Here is a 22543-nt window from a genome sequence, read left to right as displayed (position 1 = left end):
CCTTCCTTGAATGGAAATGGACAGTATTCCTTCAGACAAGTGGACTTGTACAAGAGACAAGTAGGATGTCTCAAACCCTAACAACCCAGGCAAGGGGTATGTTGACAGAATGATTTATAATTGCCATGATGCACTCATAGGAATAAATGTTAACGAGTTAAGATAACTTATATAGTAAAACAGTATGTACTGCTTTAAAAACAATGTCCTGCAGTAACCAATAGCACCTCCCAAGAGACTGCCTTCTGCTGCAAATATAATGGAGTCTTACAGCATATTCATTTAGCTCTTTTGATCATGTCCCAAAATATACCACTTAGACACGGCCACAGTAGTTAAACTTTTCTTCACCCTTTCTAGCACTCTAAAGAGTACTCAGAATAAAGTGACAGGGTGGCAGCAGCCGGCAGAGCCATGCTGGGGGTCTCCTCACTACGCAGGACGGGCGTGCCACGCTTTGCCAAAGCCGCAGCCTGAGCACCAGGGGATGTGCAGGGGTTCAAACGTATCTCCTCAGATACAAGTCAAGCACCAAGGCTAGACAGTTATGGCATGTCATATGCCTGGTATTTTCTAAAATCGTGGAAATACATCCGGAGAACAGTTTTTTATTCCCATTTTGCAGGTAGGAAAGCTGGAGCACAAAGCCAGAAAAGTTCACTCAAGAGCCCACAAAAGGGCTGTAATACAGCTAGAAATAATCTCATGTGTGGACTCTAATGCTTCTACTTTATTATTCATAACTGATCTGTACAATTTCATATTTGTTCAAATATAAAATGTTCCTGCTAATAGAGGACCTGTACTAAATGCAAATGAGTGTAAGTTACTGAACCCACAGATTGAGTTCTCAGCTTGTTTAAAATAAATTGCTCTCTTTTTTTTTGTGCCAGTAAGTTATGAGAAAGATGCATTATTTTAACTCAGTGCTGATTTTGCATTTGACATCATCCAAAATCTCAAATTCCCATTCTCTCTGCTGAGAAACTTAGAGTGCAGAAGAAAGAGACTAGAAGTGAGAAAAAACTCGATTGGTCAGTGATTCATCATACTATACAAGTGCTTTTCCCATGTATTATTAAATAGCAATTACAAATAATTGTGGTGTTTGTTTGTTTGTTTTTATTGGGTGGAATGATGTATTTTCCTGATACTCAGCTAAGGAAACTGTATCAATAAAATTAATTCAGGTACAGAAACAATACCTGGATTATTTTTTCTGTATTTTCTTTATGTCATAGAATAGAATCATAGAATCATCAAGGTTGGAAAAGGCCTTCAAGATCATCAAGTCCAACTATCAGCTCTACACCACCATGCTAACCTCTAAACCATCTCCCAAAGTGCCACATCTACCCACTTTTTTCAACAGTCCCAGGGAGAGCGATTCCACCACCTCCCTGGGCGAGGAACCTCCCGTTCCAATGCTTCACCTTTCTTTCAGTGAAGAAATCTTTCCTAATATCCAATCTGAGAAGGTAGGTTAAAACTGACAGGTTTTGTATTCAATGTGTCTCACGGGATACCCAACTGGATACGGGCAGAAAAGCATTTGCAAAAAAAACATGCTTCAATTAATTCCAGTGTAGTTGAATACAAGGGACAGAAACTGTAAGCGAGTGATGGTACTAATGGCAAGATTCTGTTTCCTTATTGATTCATTCAGAGAGACCACAAATGACAACATCCATCATCTGTAAAAGTAAAGTTGGAAGCACACAGCTGCAGAATTGCGTGGAAGCAGGCACAGTCCATCCACTAAATGTTAAGCCCTGTAGACCACAACTCACTATAAATCCATCTACCCAGCAATTAGACACTGCAGCCTGAACTTTCTGTTAAAAAGGGCACTGGTACAGATCGTACTGAAACTAATAACTATTCTCACACACATCAATTCATAGCACGTAGAGGAAAGAACGTCTCAGGAACCAATCATTAAAGGCTTCCCAGTGGTACACAACAGTACCACCAGTTGCATCTGTCTGTATATTTTTAAGGAACGCACCCCAGGTTCTCCTGGTGAAAATGAGTAACTATGCTTAGTCAAAAATTGCTTTCTCTTAGAGGGATGTCCATGAAACACAAGAGTAATTGTTTTGGTATGAACATTGGCGAAACACATGGAGAAACGTTTTCACACAAACAAGAATATTTTCTTCCATGTTCTCTCTCCTCTAATCGATAAAGTTTACAAAAGGAAACAACAGTGCTCGCTAGCCTGCATGGCAAAAGCAGCAAAAAAAGGTAACAAAATCAATTGGGAAGTGACTTTGAGCCGAGCAAGTGATTTATAAGCTGTATTTTACTATCCTTGCAAAAAAGCGTAATTAAAAACACACAACACACACTTGTAAGAGAGAGATTTCCACATCTCTTACACTAACTCTGTTGCAGCTTCCACTGAACTGCAGCAACACCTCTATACATTCAGTTTGCACTTGTAATAGAGTGGGAAAAAGATGGCAGACCCTGAAGGGAAGTTAATAGGCAGCAGACTGTCTTTTCATTAGAAAAAGAAACTGATGAAAAGCAGTCAATGAGGGATGAGGAAAATGCCTACATCAGCAACCTGGTGTTCTTCCAATGCAGGTCCGTGTTAGAATTTAGAAATAACATCCATTTCGTTGTAGTTTTGGTTGTTTTATAAACATGAAATTCCAGAGAAAAACTATGAATGAAGAAAATAATGGTTCTTGATGAACTCAGCTCCTACTAATGCTCAGCATTAGAAGTTCAAAATGCTCAATATCCATTCAGGGCTTTACTAGTCTGCCAGCCCTAAAACAGACTTCTCTCAGATGTAAAACCAACAGCGCTACCCAGCTGTGGCCCCATTATCTATGAGCTGTTTAACAGCTAGTTAAATGTATAAAACAAAATTGAAAGATCTACAGAGGCAGTTCAAAAGCATTTCACTTTTCATTAAGAGAAACCCCTAGATTTAATAATATTTTTATCTCAATGATTTTATGTAGTTTTGTTCCTTTACACTGAACTCACTTGGCTGACCTGTCAGGATGTACAATAGCACTATCACAGCAACTTATCATTAATATTACTGTGAGGTAATACGATCACAGAACAGCAGATGCCATTGTACACGTTCACCTACGACCCATGTTGGCACATTCAGTTCATCACAGCAGCCCAGGAACCACTGTGAAATGTTTAACACTTAGATTTTTCCACTGTATATTTACAGCAGATGGGAGCGACAGCACAGACACTGTCAGGAATCTGTGTCATCAAGGACTGAATATGGATTCATAGACTACCAGACAAATGGTCTTTTACTGTATCATATGCCATAGATTTTACTTTTCTGAACTCTTTAATGTACAAGTATAAAGTATAGCTGAGGCTAAAAAGAAATCCCCCAAAAGCATGTGGTGTTAACATGAAGACATGGAAAGCTTTACTCCCCTTGGAGAAGTTTCTCCTAAGTGGCTTAGCCATCCTGGTGACCTGCATGGGCTCTTTTGCCCAGAAATCCTACCCAGGTGAAGTTCTTGGGGTGCACTTCAGATTGGCACTGTATTCAGAGGCCTTCCAGGGCGTAGCTTCCCCCTTTTAGGCAAGAGGCTAGAGAAGTGAAGTACTTCGCTCACTGTGAAATGCAATCTAGCAACAGCAATCCGAATGGTATGGCTGATGCTGGAATCAAATCTACCTCAAAGGCCTGCAAGAATTGCAGGGTGCTTGACAACCATGATGAAATTATATCTCTTCTGATTGTCAGAATTACTCAAAGCAAAACTACATTGCAACATCTGTCTGCCATGCAGACACACTTTGACTTCGTCATATCTCCAGGAAGCAGCGATGCCAACGTTTTGGAATCTCAAACAAGAAGCCAGAGTGCATGAATAAGCTGGTCAGTGCTTTTGCACATCTCTGAAGCCAGCATAAGGTGCTGTAAGCACCTGAGAGAAAAAGAAAGAGAGATCAGCACAAAGGAGTGTCTCTGTCACGGTGCTCTGGGGGAATGCTGAAGAGCACATGGAGGTGGCCATTCTGACTGCAGTTAGGAGGGTGGAGGAGAACCCACCCCGAGGAGAAATGGGTTCCAAGGGTTTCCTGGCGGGTAGTTAACTTCAGGGCTATCCGTCACTGTCATGAGAGCCGGACACAGGACCCGCTGTCTGCAGGCAAAGGTGAAACACCATTAGAAAGCGCTACCAAGCGTCTAATTGGAAAGGGCCCGGGTCAGAGGTCTGTAACTAACGTACAGATCAACAAAGGAAAAGACAGCGAGATTTTGGGATTCCTGTTTCCACAGGACACTGCGTTCCCCTTCACCTGAGAGAGACCACCCAGCAACCCCCGGTGAATGGCAAAACCAGCTGCCACCCAAGGCTGCGGGCGCGGAGGACAGGGCAGGCTTAGATACACCCCTTATCTAGCCTTGGCGCTTGACCTGTATCTGAGGACACGCGTTTGAACCCCGGCGCGGCCCCCGGCGCTCAGGCTGCGGCGTTGGCGGAGCGCGGCGCGCCCGTCCTGCGTAGTGGGGAGACCCCCAGCGGGCAAAGCGCGCAGCGCGGCTCCACCGGCCCGAGCTGCCGCCCGAGCGCCGCTGTCCCCCGGCTTGTGCCGCCACCTCCAGCAGCTTCGGGGCTGCCTCTTGCCTTCCAGCCGTGAGGCTAGGCTTTCGCTTAAAAATCTTCACGGCCCAGCCGAAACAAAACGATACATTCGCATCTCCCCAGCCGCGATTTCTTCTTTGAGGCGTCTCGGAAGGACCAGATGCTGATATCCAGCTGCAGAAGACGTGAACCTCACTCACACCTTCCCTTTTTTAACAACCATGATCTCCACACACCGTTTTAATTCTATATTTTGAATAAAGGCTCAATTTTTTCATCCTCTTCCTGATCTGACTTTATCTTCCTTTCCCTAAAATGTGCTGTAATCCAGAAGTAGGGAATCGGTTTAAGATGAAACACACGTGTGCTGCTTGCTTACTTGGGTGACCCAGAGAGAAGGGCAACTTACCAGCTGCTCCTTCTACTGTGTAGAAACCAAACCAACACGTTTCCTATTTTTAAGCAAAATGTTTAATTACCCCTTCACTGTGCATCTTGAGATCGATGAGATCCTCGTGAACCTTTTTAGATGCAGCAGGAGAAATAGTCTAAAAGACTCAGTTTCACATCTCCCTGGTAGTTTTTAAAATCATTTAATTGGACCTTTACTCAGAAACACAGAAGAGTCCAGATTCGTCTTGCATTACGCTGTCTCCTGTATTCTTCATCTGACCAGTGCAGAGATGAAAAACAAGGAAATAATTAGAGCTCCACAATTCTGTGGGCAAGCCAACACCAACCTAATGTCCTAGCAACACATGTTTTTCATAACACATTACACAGCAGCTGGATTAATGGATCAAAATTTTGTCCCTCTTCTGATGTCGGAGTGGCAGAAGTGTTTGGAGCAGAAGCCAGCTCTGTGTGCTTTATTCCAGCTGAGAGCTTTCCATCAACAGAACAATTCTCCACTGATTAATTACAGGCAGCATCTGGCTCCTTTATATCACCTGAACAGTAAAAGATGTCAGATCAGTGTGGCAATATCTGTCCTTTCATGTAGCAGTTAGTGAAACCAATACTACAGGATGTAGTAGTTAATTGTTACATACTATCTATGTAATCCTTTGAATAAATTAATGGTATGAATCACAGCATTAAGTGCCACTAGAAATGACTCATGGAAAGGAATAGCAGATTAATATAAAACAAAACAAAAAGACAACAGAGTTTCTCACTTTACTTGGTATTTTCTGTTAAATTTGGATATTTAGGTATCTTGACTTTGATCTACTTTAAAGGATCGAGATGGACACAGGAACACTTTCAATATAGTGGGTTTTTTTCCAAAATGGATTTGTTAAAAAAAGTATACTCATTTTAAATATGTATTTTCTAATGGCACTTGCAATAATCCAATGTAACTCTTCAGCTGTCATTTTTAGAGAACCATCCAAAATACTTGAGTATTTTTTCTTTTTGTCCTGAATACCAATAGCCAATCCAGAGATCGCTGTGTAGAATTCAATTTGGTTTTCATCTTCATATTATCTGGCATTTTTGGAAAGTTTATTAGTTTTACTGCATCATACAGTACTAAATGATCCTTCTCAATTTCTCTGCAGTCAAATTAAGTTTTCACTGTTTTAAATAATTGGGGAAACAAAGTTTGTTGTTGATATATATTATTTATCCTTTTTTTAATAATTTATGAATGTATACAATTATATAGAACAGTACAAGTCTATGGACAGATCCATAGACTTCATGAGTAACTTCATCATGAATGTGCACAGTTCATTTCTTGTCCCTTAAAAAAAAGTGTATTTCAAATAATCTTCTAACCATTACTGGAAAGCAGCAATGATCATTGAAATGTATGTGCAGTTGCAAAGGGCAGATCTAAATCTTAATGCATATAGTTTTCTCTTTGACAACTTGATAGGGGAAAACAGGAAGGTAACAGGAGTATTTAACTACACTTCTAGTAAATACAGGTCTTGTCTCTTTCAATAAGCACAGGCAATCATATATTCACTAAGCTTTTAAAATAGCCATTCAATATAAAATAATTTTAAGAGATATGCAGAATCTTACTCTATATGACTAAAATCCAGCCGATTACACTAGCACTGCAGCTTTACAGCTGGATCTCTAGACACCCGTTACATTTTGTGAGCTGTTTGTACTGTAGCTTTTGATACTCTTAAAGGATTGACAGCATCTATTTCCTTTCAAATAAGGTCATTTTCAATTTAGCAGCATTCAGCAACCTGCAAATCTGAGTCTGCAAGGCACTCTTAAGAATATCACTTTCAGACGATGGATGTTTTCCAGGTGGTTTTGCAGAGAACCATGAAATGCAGCTGCTACAAAACCTTTGATGAGACATAAGTAGAACAACATCAAAAGTGTGCCTCTTTTTGAGCAAATACATGAAAGCACAAAACTAGCTGACAGCGTCACATCATGAAATTCATTTTAACTTGCAGACAGAAACCAAGAGGAAAGATGATTTCTCTGGCTTGCTTGGAGCAGGGCCTCTACAGTATGAAAAAATAATAATAATCAGAAACAGATTTTTAACTCCATCATTACATAAGCAGACACAAAGCAAAAATTAAGCCTAATAGAAATATACACTCCCACACAACACACACATATACATATGGTGTCAAATCACAATACTGACTTCTCCAAAATTTCATTTCCCTACAAACAGCAAGGTGCATAATCAAAATGCACTGTGGCAACTCTCCTCACAGCCTCCCCCAGCCCCTAGAAGGTAGAGCAGCTGGAATGGACAGCAATGCTCAATAAGCCTAAGGCGAGCATGGTATTCTACTTTAGCTAGTTTGTTAGCAACCAGCTCAGTCTAAGAGTTTCATCAAACATTTATAAAACAAAGCACTGGCTCTTTTATAAAAGGTCAGCTTTCCAGGCAGAAACAATTTATTCCAACTTTACTATGTGCTTAAGTTCCTAATATATATTTATCATTTTGTTCAGATGGGAAGTTTAGATGGCAAAGCCACCCTTCTGAACAGGAGTATATGGACCCCGTAGACTTGTCTTAGTTATGAGCAGAGGCAGACAAAATAATCTTCTCTGTAATTAAAAATTATTTCTAAAAATGAGTCATTTCCCAAAGAAAACATGAAATAGAAGCTATCACTGGAGTATACTACTGAAAACACTCAGGAAAAGACTCAGGGGAAAGAAGACCATACATTTAACAATTAATGCCTTGACTCAGTAAATTTACCAGAAACTATTTCAGCAAAGTTTAATGCATCAGGCTTTATTTGATCAGCATTTGGGACCATTCTGATGAATGAGAGGAATCCAAAATAGTGCTTACCTGAATCCTTACAAAAGTTGATTCCTAATTACAGAAAAACAAAAGGATTTAACTTCTCAATGTGTTTGCTTTAGCGAGTTGTTGCTAATGCAGCCACGAGCGTGTGCTCTGAAATCTTTTGTTCTAATTAAAATACAGTAAGCAGTGCATTCTGTTACTACAGTTAAGCATGCCAGCATTTCCACTGAAACCCTCTATAGAGATGTATGCAACCTAACTGCAATATATGCTCAAAGCTGGCAACTAATACATCTCAGCTACAGAGAATTTCTTGCATTTTCTAAATGTTTTTTTTTAAGGTTTTCTGGTAGAAGCCAGAAGTAAGAGACTTGATATATCAGCAGACGTAAGCTGGATCCCTGGTAAATAAGTACTTAGTCTCCTTAGCAGCTCTGCTGCTGCTAGAACTGGTCTTGTAGTCCAATCTCCAACTCTACTGCTTACAGACTGCTCATGAGCAAACTCTACACCAACTTTTTTCAGCGGTGCCCAGGGACAAGGCAAGGGGCAATAGGCATAAACTTTACTATAGGAAGTTCCACCTAAACATGAGAAGGAACTTCTGCCTTGGGAAGGTGGTAGAGCCCTGGGATAGGCTGCCCAGAGAGGCTGTGAAGTCTCCATCTCTGGAGACATTCAAACCCCACCTGGACACTGTCCTGTGCAGCCTGCTGGAAGTGATCCTGCTCTGCCAGGGGGTTGGACTGGATGATCTCCAGAGGTCCCTGCCAACCCCCATTGTTCTGTGACTCTGTGTATGTGAAGTTTTAATTTTTATGGACTGATCACACAAACTGAGATTTCAAAAACCCAAAGAGACATTTCAAACAAAAAGGCAGAGCAGCTTATGCAAAAAAAAACCATCTTCTGTCATATTTATACTGGCAGATTTTATACTAGCAGAAAAACATATATATGCCAATGTCTGGAAAAATATCACAAGTATCTTTCTGGCCTCCACAGAAGAAAAATCCTCAAGATTTGCTTCTTACCTTAGGAAGGGGACTTATACACCTGACCTACAGAAACTTTTCTTTTGCTTCTGGTTCTGAAGCAAATGTGATCTTGCAGCAAGGACTAAAGTTATTGAGCTGTTAAAATGAAATTATGATAATTTCATGTTCATTAAATATCTTTCATGTTCATTACAATTTATTTTAAAATTTTGAGTGTGCTAATGCAGTATATTCAGCCATTTTTTTCAGTATCTGGATATTTTGTTTATTTTCACTTTAACACATGTATTCACTAAACTCCCTCAGTATTTTGCAATGAAAAAATCAATTTTATTTGGCTCAGAAAACCAAAATAAGTTTAATTTCAGTGCCGTTTACAACCATATTAATTATTAAATATCATTAAGTATAAAGACATTTAAAATCTGTTATCTTGTAAGAGTTTCTTCTAATCAAATCAGAAGCTGAACATATTCTGTTCATGGAGTCACACAATAAATCACAAAGTCTTGGTAGAGTTTCAGTATCTCTCTCCCTTCTATTGCCACTACCCTCAGGTGTAGATTTCCTGTCAACTTCCTTGCCAACACACAATGGTTTCACAGCCATTCACAAGATTCTCTTTCTGGTCAAACTCATTCATTTCAGATTTTTCCCCTTTCACAGTTCTTGCAGAACAGCCACAAGAGAAAAGGGGCCCTTGTCCTAGGCTCGGAATGCATATCCCTTCACTCTCATCTATATGAACTGGTTTCACTCCCTGTTATCCTATTACCCTAGCCAGAATTTCTAAAATATTTTTGGGATTTGGGTTTTTTTGTTTTGTCTTATTTTTATGACCTTCCATCATAGTGATGCTTTAGTCCACAAGTAACCAGTTATTCATAGTTTGAGTATTCTACCCATGACAACTTTTCCATCTGATTTACCTTCTCAAAGTTGGGCCCACATATAAACAGGTGAATTTGACTGACACAACAGGAGTCCCATCTGCATGTTTATTATTTTAACTGGTATTTACAAGGGGGTTGTAACTTTTGAGCACTTCACACAAACAGTTTTGCAAGCTGAAAAATAAACACCACATTTGCAGTGCTAAGTAATGACAGAAGGCAGTGAACTTTTACAGAAGACATCTACAAAGTAGCATAGAATCACAGCAATGTGTTTCTGAATGCTCTCCAGAACAGCAGCTTTAATATTCTTGTTCTGTATCTGTCCATTATCAGAAAAAATGTCTATTGTTGGTATTATAAACGTTCAGCCTGTCTCTGGAACACTATATACAAAGCACTTCTCGATGAGCACAGGAAGGAATTTTTTCCTTGTTGCTATAGGATATTTACACTTTCAAGGATGCCCTGACTGGAAGCAGCACTTAAAATATATCAGCAATATTTCTTTGACATCTGTCACACACATTTCAGCACAGTCCTTTCCAACACCACATTCTCATGAATCATATACTTAAAATCTACCTCATGTGCCAAAGAGATGGTGATAATGGAAACCTGACAGTTTTTTGGATTTGTTACACTGATGAAACCAGGCAATATGCTGAGACAAGTCCAAGCACCTATAGGGAAGGAGATGGAAAGATACAGTTGAATTCCATCTGTGCTACAATTATTTGGTTTTTCCATGTGATAAACTAAATAATTCATATTACTTCCCATTCCACACCAGGTTAGCAGCTCAGGTACCACTGACCATCTTAAAGAGAGGGGAACATCAGCTCTAATCAGGTAGATTAAGCTTGTTGGTAAAACCCCTGCAGGTCCAGCAATCAAGGAGAGAGCAACAAAGATATTTAGATTCAAGAAGATACAAACATATCTACCCTCAGTTCAGAGGCTATTACCAATGCCTCCTTATCTGCTAAACTGCTGAAGCACCCATAAAACATTTGAAGGACTTCCTTACTAAACAACTTCAAGTTTTCTAGTGAAAATCCTTAAAGTATTGTAAGGACTTAGCATTAAGCCAGCCACCCAACTCAAGCCCACCTTCAAGAGATATCAAAAGGGAATGTAAAAGGAAAAAAAATGAAAAGTTAACTTGGAATGGTAATTCCAAAGTAGTATACTCTTCCAACTTCCACCAGTTTGCAGCTCAGACTTCTCGACCCAGAGGTGATATCTTTGTGCTTCCCCATCCTTCATGAATTTCTTTCACAAATTTGCATAGCCACTTTTTGAATTCACATAAAATCTACAACATGATAGAAGGGTTCCACAGCCTAATTGTATGGTGAGAATCACACAGAGCTTTTTGTACACCTGCCACTTGCAGTTCCTCTGTGCCAAAATGGATGAAACTGCCTGGAGTTACATCTTCAGAACTATTACAGCATGTACCACACACAAATTATCGATCAGTTATCTGGAGATGATCCCTGCAATGAAAACCTGTTGTACAGAATCTGCCAGGGTACAGTTAGATAAATGATGCCACAGATGATCTGCACATTTAGTGAGTAACTGGATCGCTGTCCTTGAGATTATGAAATGAACTGCATCTGCACCTGCCAAATCAGTGAATGCATATGCATTAACCACAGACTGAAATAAACAGAGATGTTCAAGCTGAAAAGCTTTTTAGCAAAGAGACTGATTAGAGGAGGGTGGTGTGAAAGGTCATTTCAGCAAAGATAAGAAAGGGGATATTAATCTTTGAAGTGTGTATCTAACTTCTTATAAATGCCTCACATTACATCTAAAATGCTCACTGAAAAGCATCATTAGAATGGGCCTCTTCAAATAACACTAAGGGCTGACATTTTTCCTTAGCTTCTTGACTACACATTCTATAATTTCTCCACAATTATTATTTACAATATAGCCCACAAGTAGCAGGGTCTCTTGTAGATGGAGTCTTGAAGTTCAGTATCACTTACATGAATATATGCTTTGCCTTTTAACAGCTGTTGCCAAGTTTTGTTTGCTTGGGTCTTTTGATAGTTTTGGGCATTTTTTTCTGCCACTAAGTTTGCAATGATGCAGCATGAACATGACAATCAAATTCTATTGCTCTGCAAAATTCAAAAGTCCCAAGATGCAAACACAGGCTCAACAAGCCATGCCATGGGGAAGTTTCCATTACTGTATGAAAAAGATCTGGGTTTTTTTTAATTAGCAAAGCAAGAAACTATCACAAGGTATTGTGATTTGTTTGGTCCTACACCTCTCTTGCTGGTTTACTGGAAACCTACTGCAGAGAGTGCACTGGCTTTGTTGGGTTTTATGCCTAAAATTATCAGACCTATAATGAATTTGCTTTGCAAAGGAGACTGACTTGCTGTAAAAGGTCAAATATGGATTTTCCATAACAGCCTGAAACTTGTCCATTTTTCAGACTTTTTTCCCCCTAAGTTACCTGGAAAAGAACTTGGGGTATTCTCATGAGAATAAGTACTTGCATTAAAAAGAGAGGCAGAAAAGTAGTTATTTTCTGTACCCAGAATCACCATAATTCTGTATGCATGTCAGCTGCTCATAATTATCTCCTAGTTATCTATACCAATATTTATACTGTTCTTGCATGCCATTTATTGAATGTAACTTTTACATGACATGGTCACTAAACTCCAATTTAGAACCAAAGACAAAATGCAGTTTAAAGTGTTAGCAACAACTGTGAACTAAGTAAATTCCCTAAGACATGGCCTTCACAATGAAGCTGCAATGCACACAACTTAGATTTTATCTTTCATTCACTTTTATGTAGAGTTATTTTATTTTACTTGTTAATTTGAAGTATCACGGGCATTTTATTCTATTTATAAATTACTCCACCGAGTACAGCGAATCTTTCTAAGAAAACAATAAAAGCAATTTATAGAAACAAGACCCAAAGCACTATCTGTCACTTAATTTATAAAACTTGGGTTTTCCTTAGTGTCATATTTTTAACTGGAGACATCTGCAATTTTTATAATTTGACCCCAAGAGAAAAAATACATCATAGAACAGCTACATATTAATGCTGAATACATCGATCTACGCAAAACAGAGTCACTCTGACCTACAATGCCTAGTACAGAGGTTCTTAAAGTCAGTGCAGTGATTGAAGCTAGTGCACCAGTAATGAATTCACAGCAGGCCATCAGCCATGAGATGCCGACACAGTCTTTGCTATGCCACACTGACCTTAGTAGTATTAAGCAACAGCGATTGTCTGCAAATAAAGTTAACTCTTCTTCCACATGTCCAGGTTAACCACACAGCTCCCTGTATTCTGTATTCTGAACACCAAATGCAACGCTAATAGCTGTTTAACAGGCTTTGTCTAGAACACATAATTTATGCATTTTCTGTATACTCACCCCATTATTGCAATCTCTTTTCATCTAGAAATGCAATCCTTTTTTTTTTTTTTTTTTTCCAGATTGCATCTGAAAGATTTGAAAAATTTATCCTGGAGATTATTTTTCACTAGCCTGAGACCTCAGAGAGCTTTGTGTTCTCCATGGAATTAATGAGTTCATCATACATGAAAAAAAAAAATATATACAAAGTTTGGACAATTTTTACCTGAACCTACAGAAAATAACATCTAAAGGTCTTAAGATCACTGAATAATACTTTTCTCCCTGAATTTATTGCACATGCCATAGATCCTTTGGTATGAAGCTAAAACAGACTGCTATCATTTTATCTTGGAGGAGTGCATCATAAAACTATTCCTCTCTTCTTTTATCCATACAGGAAGGCCATGTTATCTTCAGGCAAGTCTTTCTCTCCCTTCTTGTCTCAGGTGAGGATCCCTTATTTAGGGAAGTATTCTTCACTTCCCACCTGCCCTCTGCTTTACTTTATGGCACATGCCATAAAAATCAAGTTTCAGGGTCCCAAGAGATCCTAATTTGATAAATGTTTGGAAATGTCCAAGAAGGAAGAAATTCTGTCTGCCACCCTCCTTCCCAATAAAAGACTAAGAGAATCTATTAGGAAGAAATTTCTAGAACTCTACGACTACTGGATCAAACAAATCACTGATGGATTGCACACTTCAGAACCACTAATGAAGTGAAGGTCACCATAAATTAAAAACTGAAGCTAAGCTGTACATTAGCAACTAACTATTGCCAAGACTATAGATCAGACTGTGCAATATGGAATCTGTGGAATCCATCTGGCTAGTGCATAAGAAAAACTCCATTTTCTTTGGTACTTATCAAGTCAGATGATTCTACAGAACTGTGAAAGTTCTCTCAGTTTATTTCAAGATAGAAAGTACAGCAGACATATGCTTTCAAAGGCCGCCTAGACAAAAAACTCAAGAATTTTAGAACAGAAGGGCTATTAGAGGTAATTCAGTTTATGGCATGCAGCAGGGCTGAAAGGGAAAAAGCTAACCTCTAACCAGAGCTACAACCATTTCTCCAGAATGTATTTCAAGGAATGATGCAGCCATGAAGAAAGTTAATTAACACAATATGTCTCCAGGTCTACACCAGGGAGACAAAATCCACTATATTCTCCACCGGCTCTACAGGAAGTTTTGTAGACATCTCATTCTCACCCTCCAGGTTAAATTGGAAAACTTAGGGAAAAATTTTTGGAACTATGAAAACTTGGAGGAGAAAAAAAAAAAAAAAAAACCACAAACACCCCCCCCCCCCAAAAAACACAAGAGGTTGAAAGCAAGTATAGTTACTGACATGTAGATTTCACACAGAGCAGTACATAAAACCCTAACACTGCCTCTTCCAGAAAGTCTAATTGCTTTATGCACTTCATAGAACATGACACATTTTTAAAAACAAGTAACAAAGACTAAAAAAATAAATGTTTTCACAATCACTTGACACTTCCACCAGCACCCCTCTCTGTCTTTAACACAGTACACATCTCCCTTACTGAGGTCTTAGCTTTGGTCAGTAAAGCCACCTGAACTACGATGACTGTTGATACACACACAAGCCCTCAGACACCTACGCTCTCTTCTGCACATTGAGCAGAACACTACAAGCTATGGAGAACTTCGCAGTACACTCATCAGTCCATCCTAACCCCCTTTTTGGACATTCTTTTGCCATTCTCTATGCACCAAACAGCCCAGTCTGATATCTGTAAGAGTATTTACAAGGTTTTAATGGAAAGTCAGTCGACTAAAACTTCATGCACAACTTCCCTAGACTGGAAACAGTGTGTGCCCCATATGTGCTTTGTGTGTCCTTACCTGTATTCCTGTTGATTGCTACTACTCTCTCTTTCTCTCCTCTTCACACTACAAGGGCACCCTAAAAATCTGCATTATAACCTTCTGCCTATCTTCCCAACACTATGCTTAATGTCTCTATCTCTTTCTTTTTGAGCTTGCACTCTTGCATCATTTGGTCAAGAACTCCCACCTGCTACTCCCAGAGTCCTGAATGTATTCTAATCTCAGTGGGAATGAGTTCACAGATTTAATTTCCATGTAGCTCCTAAAAGACCCAACATCCTTGAGATTTTAGTATCTGTCTTTTTTTTTAAAACTTTCTCAAGTAACAGGAACATTTGAAGAACAGGTCTGAAATCTACTAGCAAATATATGTGCTTGTTCAATGTTATTCTAGGAATTTCTTCAGATATGGAGCCACATGAGCATATTTCTTCTTCATTTTAAGTGCAAGTCCAAGGACTTACTCCCCTAAGATCTAATATATGCAAATTCTAAACTAAGAATTTATTTTAGATATTTTTCTTATTCTTATTCCTTCATGTGAAAAATGAGAGTGGAACCAGACTGGCATTTGTAATAATGAAAATCAGTGCATTTGTTTTTCTTCTTTTCTTACAGTGAGTTTCAAGCACACATATATTTTTACATGTTAGTAATTCACTTTCTTGTTTCAAGGACATGAGATATATTTGATAAAGACTAGAAGCCACCTGCATCAACTGCTACCTAAATAAATATTTCTGTAGATACATGGCTGTGTAACTGACATGAAAACCTTTCCCCAAGTAGAATTAACTCCAATTTAATGAACATGGATCATCAAGACAGTTTGACTAAGACTCAATTTTCAAAAAACAACCAATTTTCTATGTGGGTTTTGCCACTATTTAAGCTATTTCTAAAAGACCTATGAACAGCTCTGCCCTTCTTTTCTTTTTGTCTACGTAACCTTGAAAGTAACCTAAAAGAGCATCCCTCAAGATGAAAACCACACACATACACACACACAACTGGCTAAACACAAACATATTTGCAAATTATGGCTCTAAAGTTGCTTGCTATTATTTCAGTGGGAGTTCCAAGTGGGTAAGGGATATAGGGCTGGACTTTTTCACCTTTTGGTACAATCAAATACATGAACCGTTTGTGTAATACCTTGAGAACTAGAGAATCATTAATATATTCTTCATCCAAGTGAATGCTGAGCATTAGTATCTTCCCTAAATAAGGTAAATGCAGTAGGGAGAACATGATGACAGTGTTAAAGTTAACGACCCGGTGCAATAGTATTTAAAAGGGATTTGGCGCTAGCTTAATCACGTTAATTGCTAGATTGGACAAAGTGAAGAACAGTGAATACATTGTCCCTGAAAGTCCTGAAGCAGCATCTTGTCCATTATCTTAAGGATGCAGTGACATTCATGATCTGCAGGTAACTGGAACTTTTGAGTCTATTTTGTTTGTCCTGCTACATCAGCTAACTATGAATTATTACTCCAAGCACTCCTTAATTATTCTTTTCATACTCTGTGAAGTACCTTTACCATGGCAATCTGTCTCAGCCACAGCAATACTGGTCAAAGACTGCTACTGATTTTTGGGATAAGATGGTAAGAACAGGAGAGGGAGGGAGAGATATATATCATTCAGTGCTACTGCTCTGAGATGGCTGGCACTCAGCTTAAAATATATGTACTCTTCCCTTTTTTTTTTAAAAAAAAATCATCATGAAGGAACCAGTTTTGTCAGAAAGCACCAGCAGCTATTCCTCCCCCCCAACCCCAAGTAACCAGACATAGCACAGCTCCACCATGGTCAAGGCAATCTGGGAAGTTTACACAGTCTTCTTGAATGTAAAGTTTCAAGGCGGTTGCACTGTGGTCCCAGGGCAGCCTATCACTGAGTACCACTGCAGTCTCATGCTGCCTGTAGCCATCTGAAAAACCTGTGCTCATTTGGTTTTGGGTGGAGAGGAAGGTTTTTTGGGTTTTTTCCTACAGCCTCAAGCTAAGCATATCAATAAATTAATGGCCCCTCAGACATTCCTCTCCCAAAACTATCTAGCTCTCCTGGGAGTTCAAGCAATGCATGAGAGTTCCCACAATCCCTCCTGAGGCCCAGAAAGGAAGAATGAGTAAACTAAAGAAAAAAAATACATAAATAGCACTGACTAGCAAACCTTTGTGCAATCACAGGAGGAAAAAAAAGAAAAAAACAAATATGGTATCACTTAGTTAAGTCAAAAAACCAAAAACACATCATGACACTTAGATCTGATTAGATTACCAAGAAAAAACCCCATGTGAACAGTATATGTACTAGGAGACTATGAATCAGACTTCACATAACCTGACTCCTGTCACAGCCATCAGATACTTCAAATATTGACACTGACAAAAGGAAAAGAGGAAATAATTGGAATAGGAGTTCTCACTGGGAAATTAACTTGGTCAGGTTAAAATGTCCTATTTTCCTTTAAGAGGGTCCAAGGGTATGTACTCACTAGTGAAATAATGTAATTAATCACACAACTTTGTAGAATAAATACTTTTTAATTAAAAAGGTTAGCATAGAAAACAAAACCAGAAACTTATTTTCTTTTTTCCCTTTGCTGCATTAGATAGAACTAATGGACAGCAAAAAGTAGGGCAAAATATCTGTATTTGCTCAGATGTCACAAAACACAATTTTAAATAAAGATTTCTTAGAAAAAATAAACCTTTCAAGTCAAGTTCCTAGACTAATCTATTTTTCCTCTTTCTTCATAGAAGCAGTCAAGTTTATGTATAGGACTATCCACACATTGTTTTAGCAACAAAGATAGGAATTATTTTAATTACATCTAAGGTCACAGAACTGAAGTGGGCAACAAGCCTTCCAGATTTTTTTCCTGCTTACACTATCATATTACATTTTCTTTTTGCAAGCATTATCTCTTAAGGGAAAGACTCTGTCATCAGCAACTACAGTATTTTCTTCTAAGTCATTCCACCACCTTGCAAAGGCACTTGAAAACATAAAAATGATTTACAACAACATTTTACAACAAAGTGCTGCACTAGTTATACGAGATGAGCCCAATATGCAGAGTAGGAAAGATCCTGCAAACATATTAGCAACCATCTATAGGAGTTCTGCAGAGTCACAGCAGGCTTAGGAGATCAAAGACTCTTGTGATTTCAAAGAGTAACACATTCTGATGAAGCAGTGATCAAGCTTAAGAACTCTGTGAGTACCCTACCTGAAGAATTATGAATTACAAAAATTAAACTGACTTTAAAATACAGGTTATGAAAACTGCCTGTAATATAACATGCATAGTAACTTCTATACCAAGACAGACACACTTTTGCCTTGCAGTCACCAGCAGAAGCTACAACACAGCCTTATAGACACAAATTCACTTACTGCTGGAGGCTTCAAGAGGCACAAAGGCATTTACTTCAAAGGGAGGGTGTGCAGGTCTCAGAGGGTAAATTCTGAAGATGACCTGAATTTTCAGCACCATCCACAGCAGCAAGGAGGCCTAAGCACATGCATAAACAACCACTTGCACAGAAAATACTTTTCTCTCCCCTTGTTTCTAGATTTTACTTATTTGCTACCTCTAGTTTCTGCTAATCCCAAGTGTTTTGTGCTTGCCACTATACACAGGTGCCACAAAACACAGAAGGAATTAACTGCTGAGGTGAGAAGTGCATAATATGCAGGGTATCTGTTACTAAAGACAACATGATGCAAAGGAGATCTGCACTCCACTGTCAGGGGACAGAAGTTTTAGGAAGGCCAGCAAGACCAGGAGGGGGTACACTGCAAACTTACAGGAAGACATGAGGAACCTCATTTTATGTGAAGGACTGAGATTATTATGGATGCTCACAGTATCATTGATACAAATTCTCTAGGACAAAGTTCCATAGAACTGAAGTTCTTTTGTTCTCACAGTGAACTCCTAGTCTGTGGTGAAGCAGTTGTGTCTTCAGTGTACCAGCTGCAGAGAGGGAAAGTTTATGTGATGAAAAGGAGAGGACTGCAATCCCTGCTCTGTCCCTTTTAATTCTGACTTTTCAAGTGACATGAGGAACCCAGGTGGAAAGATGTGCTCTGCATGTCTGGCCATGTGGCAGAGAGGAAAATGTAATTGATTATTCTTATTAAGGAAAATGGTTTTGCCAGAAGTTCATTCAGTTCCATTCCTAAAATCAAACATGCAGCAGAGCTAAATATCCTCTCTTTAATTTATAGATTGCTTGAGTGAATGTAAGTATTTCAATGACAGAAATAGCAAAAAAAATGCAATTGTAACTTAAATAGAAAATTAATAGAGAGGGAAGGATGCTGTGACCAGAAACTCAGATCTTTACATGCTGATAATTCATACACTGTCACTGCTTCTCTCTGTAAAAATGTGGAGTTGCCTCAAGATCATCAAAAAGGAAGAATGGCTAGAAAAAGGTATATTCAACATTAAGAAATTCTATTAATGGCTTGAGAGTGATGGGAACAAGCTCGTTTCCAGTTTTTCTAACAATAAATTTATCTCCTGTGCTTCATCAAGTCTTTGCAGAAACATTACTTTGTGGATACCCAAACACTGGATATACTCAGACACTGAATATATTCTCCTGTAGTATTTGTAAATGTATCAGAATCTGCTGAAGCTAAGGTTCAAGGAAGATATGGAACCATCTGAGCAATATACCAAATGAAAGACACTCTCAGATTTTATATAGTTGGTTAGAAAACACTCAGAAGAGACATCTACATTTGCATCTCCAAAGGACACATTAGTATAATCTACTATTGGCTATGCAAATTAGGTAGTACTATCAAATTATGCAATTTCCACACAGAAAGGTAGATTGCATAAACTACTATTACATTTTTATTTTAAAAAAAATATTAGTAGAGTCGTGTGTCATCTGAAAAACAGCTTCACAAAATAAGCCATAGGCAAAAAACCCACACAAAATCCATACAAGGTGCTGTCAGCAATGAAACACAACTGAAATCTGAAGGCAACAGTGTCACTTTCTCTGCATGGAAAGTTAGTAACCCGAAGTAACAGAAGGAACTTTAAGAAGCTATTAGAAGTTCCTGTCTCTTCAGACCAGCTGTAATTGACAAAAGCAAGCAACCTGACAAAATACAGCTCACTGGTTCCAGAGCTTAGATTCTGCCTCTCAGCATTAAACAAGTAAATTCTGATGGGACCAGTCACATTGCAGCAGATGAGCAAGTGATGGTAAAACCTACTCTCTCTATTGATTTTTTTTTTTTAAACTTGCTCTCAGGAGCATGTTTTGAACAGCTTCAAGAGAAGAATCTGTAAACAAGCACTTTCTAAAGTCTATTAGCTTAATAAAGCATTGTAATCTATTGTGAATTCCACTATTTGGAAGGTTCCCTCATACCATTTTAGTTCTCATTTCTCTGTTACTACAATAACTCATGTACTTGGCTAACAGCCTGGAAGAAAATGATGTAACATAAAGGACAGAGAAGACTTTGTGAATGAGTCTTTTTTGAAACTGAGTAATAGGCAGAACAGAGAGCCAAAATGTTCAAGGTATAAGTATAAGCCCAGAGGAATCAAATCTCTTTACCCTTTCTCTCTCCTTCTTATGAAAGGTTTAAAGGGTGCAGAAAGGATCTTCAAGGAAATACCCAAGAACTTCATTACCAATTGTCCTCTGCTGCAACACACCTGGAGACCTTCTGCACAGTGAACAAAAGTAGCTGTCTCAACCCTGGCATCCTTCTCCTTTTTTGTTCTCTGGCAGCTATATGAAGGGACAGTGATCTCCTCTACTTCATTACATCTAAGGGAACATGTCTGGTGTGTTGGGTCAATAGTAGGGGTGAGCCTACAGGGTCACACTGTAGGTGGGGTACATTTGGGAGCACCTTCTCAGTGAGTCCCATCTGCCTAAAACGTTATACAAACTATACCCAACACCACTGAGAGAAATTGAATAGATAATGTAGCCTTGCTGCTTTGGCAGCACTCAAAGTTCAACTGAGGTATATGCTTAGTAAGAAAGCTAGCCTTGGGACCCTTTTGTTTAAAGCACTTGCATTTTCACAGTGGTGTCTGACTTCTCTCTAACACTAAGCCAAGCTGACACTCACCAGTTCTCAGCAGGACCAGAGTGGGACCCTGCAGAAGGTTCTCACTTCGCCTCACAAACAGGTTGGACAGACACTGCCAAGCCAGGGTGGGGAAACTTCTGTTAACGCTGAGAAAACTGAACTGCAACACAAAGAGAATGAGAGAAGCAAATATTCCACAAGCCTAACCACTGCTGCTAATGCCACTAAGAAAGGCTGCAGCTCTGCAGCAACAAGGTAAGCAGGAGGCTGCAAGGATAACTGGGAAATCTCTGGAAGGAATTCCCAGCATCAAACGCTTTCCTATAGCTCTTTCTAGTACCCGAGGTAAAAATGGTTCAACAGAAAAGTACAAGAGATACCATATGAGATAAATATGGGAATGAGCTACTTCAATCAAATGTCTCAGCTTAATTCTAACTGCTTGGAGAATCAGGCATGATTGTTTATATCCCCAACTTTCTTTAAGGCATAAATTAAAACTCTTTTCTTACTCAAAATCCTTTTGATTCTTAAGAATTCTTTTTCTTTTGTCCCAGGGCAACAAGAATGAAGGAATCCAATGCCTAAGGGAAAAATGTCTGTCTTTAAACTCATCTCTACTTCCCCCAAAAGAAATTTGACAGTAGCCTAGAATATGAATATCCTACTATGAAAGCATAAAATCTAAAATGCTTGATTACCATATTCTTTTTAAAGAAATAAAGTCTTACAACACAAGTTTTGGAGGAGTTTTTGTTTAAAGAAAGACAACTTCCTTCTACATGGAAATGTCTTCACTGTCAAGACAGTATAAAAGGCTTCCTGATATCTGTTATCCCCCAATTTTCATTAGCATCAAATATTGTTACCAAGGAAAATGCCAAACTTTGCACTACTTACCCACACACATTTTTATATATTTCGACTCTCTTACTATTTATCTTCCCAGATACTTTGGTATTACTACATATCTGGGTTTGTGCCTGACTTTGCTTCTAAATGAAATCAGCTTTTACTACCATCCTCTGTACTGATGCCTTTTTTAATGCAGTAATTAGAACTCAACATACTGCTCCATAGAAGAACTTAACTAGAAATTTTATCATCTCATTACATAGTCTGACTTGCATCCTTTTTCTCTACCATCAAAGCTGAGCTTCATGCTGACTGAATCACTGGAGAACCTCAATTTTTACCATAGTTTTTGTTGAATGAAATCAGTACTTGGGATTTCTTTACAAGCTAGGGTTTGGGGTTTTTTATTATTCCTTGAGAATGAAACACATGAGAATTCAATTGCAATTAATTGTCAACATAAAAAAGTTACTGAAGATTCTTCTCAATGTCCTTAATTTTTTTCCTTCCAAGTTTAAAACCTACTTAAGTCAGGCAGAAGAGGGAGACATTTTAAAGTCATGACAATAATAACAGAGAAC

Source organism: Gallinula chloropus (genome assembly GCF_964237585.1).
Source record: "Gallinula chloropus genome assembly, chromosome: 12".
NCBI classification, from domain to species: domain Eukaryota; kingdom Metazoa; phylum Chordata; class Aves; order Gruiformes; family Rallidae; genus Gallinula; species Gallinula chloropus.
Note: the sequence above shows the minus strand (reverse complement) of the source record.